Below are 7,456 nucleotides of genomic sequence, written 5' to 3'. Positions count from 1 at the left end.
CCTGTGGGATTTGGCTAATTCAATTCAAATTCCAAATTCTAAACCCTATACCCAGTGTGCGAATTATACATTGACTTTCAGGGGGTTCAGCTTTTTTCAGGTTACCTCGTTTAAAGCCAAGCTCATCAAATTTAATTCAATTAGATCTAATTTATTCAACAAAAGTATGCAGTTAATATCCAAAAAAAAAAAAAAACATTCCTCCATTCAGTATGAACTCAATAGCTATTAAAACTGCTTAACAGTTTCACCTATATTTCAAAACATTTTAAATAAGAAATATATATACAGCAGGCCGTATACTGTAGTAAAATGCTTCATTGTGTCTGTTGCTGTTCTCTTACTCATGACATCATCAGTGTTAAATGAAATCTGAGTGGGAAAAAAGGCCTCTGCTATTTATATGTTAAAAGGTCACTCCATTTACTTTCAGTTTATGACCAACATAAACTATACATGGATAAATCATATCATGTAACATATATAGTGGCCTGTATTTAATATGAAATTGGTATGAACAATTTAGACAAAAAAGAAAAAAGAAAAAAAAAAGATTCTATGATACACCATCTCAGTAAGTGATTCCTAACCATTTCACAGATAAATGGATGATCATGAAAGAATGCACTCACATACTGTTACGACTGTATAGTTAAAGCGATAGTTCACCTAAAAATGACCTGTCATAATTTACTCACCCTCAAGTTGTTCCAAACCTGTATGAATTTCTTTCTTCTGCTGAACACAAAAGAAGATAACCAAAGATTTGACTTCCATATGACAAACCCCCTGTAATTCGCACCATGTCATGGCTTGCAATAGTCTTGGATTAGAAAAGTTTGTCTGCTAATATGGCAGACGGCAACAGTTGCTACGGCTGGACCGGTCAGGAACGTTTTTGAGGCGCGGCCTTGCGAAGGGTCAATTGTTTTAAATAAATGTCTCATTTGGGATACAAATCTAAACTAGCTTGTCTAACATGTCTTTGCAGAACTCTTTATCATTTAGCCTTGGCCGTGTGAGCGTCGCCTGGGCCTTGTAAATCCTACATTGCACAAGAAACTTTACAAATCCTAAACACTATCGCCTACAAAGGATCAATTTGCAACTGGGTGCAATCAAAACATCCCAGAAAATATACATGGTCCATGTGGTCACAGCTCATGTGTTGATGTTACTGAATCAGGACTGCTTCAGTATGGTTGGATTGTCTTGGATTGTTTACAGCGCATCTGTTCTCTCTCAGAGCTGAGCTGTTGTGAAAGATTTATGTTGCAGATCTGACATTAGCTAAGCTTGTGATGAGTTGCCATGGAGATTCCAATTAGTGGTTACACATCATCTTGCCTCAGATATGGTAAGATAATGGACGTCGTCCACGGTGAAATCACTGTACGGGCTAGTTTTCTCTCCAAGTATTACTACATTTTTTAGCGCGCTTCAGAATAAATGTGTCCGTTGCATGTAATTGTATGCACGCAGCGATGATATCAGCACGGCGCACAGCCGAGCCAAAATCAAGAGCAATTTATCTTCATATTCCCTTTTCTGTCTTTTTCATTTACTTTCTCACAGCAATGCACACAAGTAAGCAGAGCAATCGCTAAACTAGATCTGCATTTCCTGAAGGAGGCAACGGTACATGCAAGGCAGGAAGTGAATAGTGTTAAACGGGGTTGTGCTAACCAGCCAAACCTTGACCACTTAATTCAGTATGCAAATATCATGATGACACCCAGCCTTTTTTTTTTTTTAATGGGATTTAAAAATGTTGATGTCAAATATAAGACTGAAAAATTATGGTGACTGCTAAGCTTTAAATCTAATTTAATTGCAGAAATGTGTGGCAAAGACGAAGATGGGATTTTTACATTTTCTGAAAAAGCTCACCACAAGATGCTAGGGATTTGTGAGTGGTTGCTAAGGTATTTTGTGTGGATTTAGTGTGCTGCTGTGTGGTTGCTAGGGCCTTGCTGCATGGTTGTTTGCAAGCACCACTAATAAGAAGTAGGATGCACTGCAGTGATTTACAGTGCGCATTGTAAAAGAACTTAACTGCTAACTTGACTATAATTTTCAGTAGCATGGCAGCGTCTCAGCTGTTTTCAGAATAGTGTAGCTTTCCCACTTCCAACTAGAGCTGCACAATTCTGAATCACTATATATATATATTTTTTTGCTTCAAAAAAAGATCATGATTCTCCCACGATACTGAACAAAATAACATGTAGCCTAATTTACTAGAGGTTCTGACAAAATGTTAATTGGTGCAGTCTATTTAAAATGTAAAAAAATAACGGTTTGAATGAATGATTCAATGACTATTTGTCATTTGAAGCATCAAGTTACTTTCAAAAAGACGCTACTACCTTAGACAACAGTCAGTGTTACCAAGTTCACAGGTTTCCCATAGAATTAGGCTTCTTTAACACTGCTGCGGGTTGTTTTTTTTAGTCCGCGGGTTGAAGCACTCCCCCATTATGTTTTTTTTTTTTTTTTTTTTTTTTTTGACTGTGATTGGGTGGGTTTTGCAATTGGGCTGGCTTTGTCTGCAAACCTGGCACTGTTTATATCCAAACTATAAACTTTTATCCCGTTACTTCTGTGATAACAACCCTCTACAATGCAAGTAAATCACTTGCATATGCGACCAAATTTAATGAGGCGACACATTTAAAATGAATTAGCCAATGGCTAGTAAATTGTACGATTACAGTCGCCTGAAATTAAAAAAAAAAAAAAAAAAAACGCAGATTCATTGCATGCTGAGCTTTACACACTGTTGCTTGGCTGAGAGCACCCTCTGTCGCTTTCTCTCATACACGCGTACTCACAATGAGAGAAAGAGAGAGCACATGCAGGGCTCGTTGACCGAACTATCGGACCAGTGCTGTGTCGTCATGAAAGTTTATCATTTGCACGCTTTTTAAGCGTAAATGAAAAGTTGCGATTTTCTAAGCCTATATGGCTAGGAACTACTCTCATTCCGGCGTAATAATCAAGGAACTGTGCGGCCGTACCATGGGTGCAGCAGGCGTAGTGATATGACGCAGCGCCTGAAAATAGGTCTAATAGGTTAGACAAACTTAGTCCCGGTCACGTTGGAAGAAGTTACCGAGCTGGGGACTATTTTCAGGCGCTGCGTCATATCATTACGCCTGCTGCACCCATGGTACGGCCGCACAGTTCCTTGATTATTACGCCGGAATGAGAGTAGTTCCTAGCCATATAGGCTTAGAAAATCGCAACTTTTCATTTTCCGTCGATCTTAGTACACGGTTTAACTACAGAAGAGTCAAGTTTTAAATAGGAAAAATATTGAAACTCTTTGGTCATTTTGAAAGAAATGCTACTGGACTCGTCTGAATCAATGATCTATGCTAAGCTATGCTAAAAGTGGTACCGTCAGACCCGGAGTTCGGCTGAATGGATTCTAAAACGGTAAAACTCATCTGTTTAACTCTGGGGGAGTTGTAAAATGAGCTTATTTCCGAAAAAAGTGGAGTATCCCTTTAAAGTGACAGCAGCCTAATATCCGTGCTGTCTGTGTTTTTCATGTTAATCAAACATCAGACTTACTGCAAATAAATCTTTCAATGCACTTGACTGAATAACTTTAGTGATTTTATTAATGATTCAGTGAAGACTATGCACTATGCAGTGTTTTTACATTTGATTACTTTATTTAATTTCTGTACATAATCTCCTGAATCTGTATCTAAGTACTGTTAGATCTGCATGAAAAGCACTGTTTATTTCATATACATTTTTATTCTGTTATTTAATTGTGCTAATGCTTGTAGTTTGATTATTTGTTTATTTTATTGCAGACTGTTTACTTGACTTTAATAGTGTTTGAAATGTATATTTAATATTTATGTAGATTTTAGACACTGCCAAATCGTTGTCATTTAGGAATGAGATTGAATGAGTGTTTGAATCGATATCGCGATCTTTTAACGATTAATCGTGCAGCTCTGCTTCCAACAAATATCAGTGTAACGTGACAAAATGGTTTTATTTTTTTACAGCAATTTTTTTGCCCATTCACCTTTAGAGCTAAGTTATAAATCAAACGAATTCTCTTAAACCCTCCTCTCTCTCATTTGCCAAGTAAAAAAGATACTCTGGCAGCGTTTTACGTAAAAATATGTAATTAAATGCTGTGTTCATCAAAAGTTTTTCATGTTTTGTTTTACTTATTATTTGTATTAAATATTTAAAAACTCAATGTAAAGTTTCACTTTCCAAAATTGTCCTTTTAATCCTCCAAAAGTTGGCCTCATTTACTTCCATTGTAAGAGCCTTACTGTAACTGAACTGGAAAATATACTTTGTACTAGAAAATTATTTTAAGTGTTCATATTTTAAGGTCCATTCATTCAGAAGCATTTATTGTTTTTACATCAGGTAACCATCTACTTTTGCACAAAAAGAGCTTTACTTTACTCTGGTATTACAGTATAAATAATTGCAGAGAAGGTCAACTAAAGGCTCAAGTGCCTTGATCATACATCAGGATTGTGTTGTCAGTAAGAGCAGGTTTTGCTTCATCCAGGCTAAGATTGATCTGAAAGCTTTTTGTCACCAGCACAGATCCTTAACTATTTAGCTATGGACACCCCTAAGGCTAACACCTTAGTTCTAATGACCTATATTCTTCATGGATGATTAAACTTTTGGACGGTCTCTGAGAGAAAAGCCTTGCTGCAATATCTTCAGCTCTCCCAAGCCACTTGGAATTGACAAATACATTTTGGACCAGAGAACAGAAAGCGACATTACTCAAAGATCTGGCTTTCATAAAACCTCTGTCAATACCAGCGTGACTTGCAATTCCAAGCTCTTGCCACAGTTTCTCTTAATAACTCGGCCCGTGCAACGGCCATGTGTCTTTTTGTATTAGACGGGTGTCAGTGTACCCACATGTCAGCACCCTGGAGGTCAGAAAGCGTTAGTCAAGCCTCACGCCTGACCCCAACATGTGACCATTAACCCTAGAGTCACATAACCTTGCAGTTATTTAAAAGGTCATGACAGGAGGCCCCTAATGCCGTTTGCCACTCCTGACCCCTCACCTTGCGAGACACTTGCTCAGTCTTATAATAAACATTTGTGCCCGTGCAGCTGGTCACCTGCAGGACATCTGCTTCTGAAGGCTGGCAATTGCTTTTGAGGTTCGGGGATTTTAAGAGGCTTTTGGAATTCATTAACGGAGCTGAATGCATTGATTGTGTATTGTGAGCAGCAGTGATGGGGAGTGACTGACTGAAACTTGGAGATGTTAATCATTTAAACTACATTTTTCAGTAGCGTGACAGTTCAGCTTTCAAACTAGAGCTTGTCCAGTAATGAGCAAATGTTGGTAGTGGAGGCGTAGCGTGACTAGAAGCTGCATTGCTGTCTTTTGTCATTGTTTTGCGCATGCAACCGGGCGATTTGGTAATAATCATCAGTTACAGCAACTTAGCTACCACCTCATAGACTATTAGTTGTGTAAAGTGAACACTAACATGCCAAAAGTCTTCAAGCATGCGTTGTGCAGCTTGTCTTGGTGTTTTGAATGCACATACAGCTCATGGAAATAAACACAATGGCTTACACAATATGAAGTGCTGTTGCTCATAGAAGCCTGGCTTTGGTTTTTGAAAAGAGATCAATAGCAGGTTCAGTTTCTGACAGCACTTAACAATTTGGCATCATGACTTGCTGCGCAATAGAGGGTTAAAGATTCGGTGATGTTTATCATCAAATTATTCTTCTAAATAAGGAAACAGTTTACCTGAAGGTCATTAGATGCAGTCGTTAATGCCAGTTTTGTCTCAGACGTGGACTTCTCTGTATATCTGGCTCCAGATGCACATGTGTGCCAGGCACTTCAGTCTTGAAAAATCATCCTGGCCTTGTGAACATCCTCGGCCAAGCTTCACTCACCAGCTTCAAAGTGCCTCGTGGGTAGTTTTATTTTAATGTGCTATTGTGATGCTCAGCAGTTTGCGGGCATTATGGATGGAAGTCTCAGCTTGAGGGAGTCGATGGGAAACGGGCCATGACACGGTGAGATGAGTCACTGAGGAAAGCGCTGAGTCGCTCATTTTCGTCTTTAAAGTGTGAAGGATGAGATTCATTCCGACTGTAAAATGTGTCAGCAAAGCATTAAAGTAAACCGCTATGTTTCCCTGTCACATCTTATGTGTGAATTTTTTATTTTTTCATTTTTTTTTTTGCAAACGCAAGCTTTGAATACTGGGAAAAAATCATGTTTTTCAGTGATCGGCTTTGCACTTGCAAATATTAGCCATTTGGGAGTTCATTGCTTTGCCAATAACTTTGATTTAAATATGAAGCAATAACTGATGGTAGCAAATCAATCCAAATCATTTTACCAAAAACATAATAAATGGCTTTGTTATGATACAATTCCCCTGGTAAGGAACATTTTTGGATCAACCATTACTTGAAAGATCTGTTCTCATGCAGAAAAGACCAGCTTGTGTTTCTATGCTGCTTTGAGTTCACCAGTAAAATGTAGCTGATGAGAACTAGATAACTGGTTGGTAGCCAGCCATAATCAGCCTAGTTTTTTGAGCAAGGCTATGTATATACACAGGTATATTAGTTTCGATGGGCATTGAATAAGATAATATTTGTCCAACCAGGAAGCTTGTCTTCTCTATTTGATTTGAAGTGATCTTGCATTGGTGGGCCTTTGCAATAAACTGCTCATTGCTGCTCAGAGATTGGGATGCAGTTAGCTGAAGTCTTTTGTTAACACATTAAATATAGCATAATCTTATGGTGTCTATTGCCACTTGTATATATTGTAAAAATACAATTCTGACCTTGGTTGAAACATTCTATTAGTCAGAAATCACTAAACTACTGTTAGCTGTTTGAGAAGTAGCAAGTAGTTTGAGCACAACATTTTTTGTCGGCTGCACATCCATGATGCGAATCTCCCATTCCACCACATCCCAAAGGTGCTCCATTGGATTGAGATTTGGCGGCCGTGGAGGCCATTTGGAAACCAGTTTCAGATTATTTGAGCTTTGTGACATCCTGCGCGTTATCCTACTGGAAGTAGCCATCAGAAGATGGGTATACTGTGGTCACAAAGGCAGGGACAGGGGACAGGGTCAGAAACAATCCTCCGGTATATATGTATATGTGTGTGTGTGTGTGTGTGTGTGTGTGTGTGTGTGTGTGTGTGTGTGTGTGTGTGTGTGTGTGTTTGTATGTATGTGTGTATATTTTTATATATATAAAAAACTAAAATAAATATTTTATACACATTGCATTTGTCAAATATGTGTAAATGTATATAGTATACATTTTGCTATTAATAAAGGCACAGAATATTTGCAAGTAATCTCCAAGTGTATTTTGTATACTACACTTTTCAAGATTGGCATTCATTTTAGGATCCGGTATGTTAATCGAGTCATTTTCATCATTT

The sequence above is a fragment of the Rutilus rutilus genome (assembly GCF_951802725.1).
Source record: "Rutilus rutilus genome assembly, chromosome: 10".
Taxonomy (NCBI): domain Eukaryota; kingdom Metazoa; phylum Chordata; class Actinopteri; order Cypriniformes; family Leuciscidae; genus Rutilus; species Rutilus rutilus.
The sequence above is the reverse complement of the archived record's forward strand: the minus strand, read 5'-3'. Positions refer to the sequence as shown.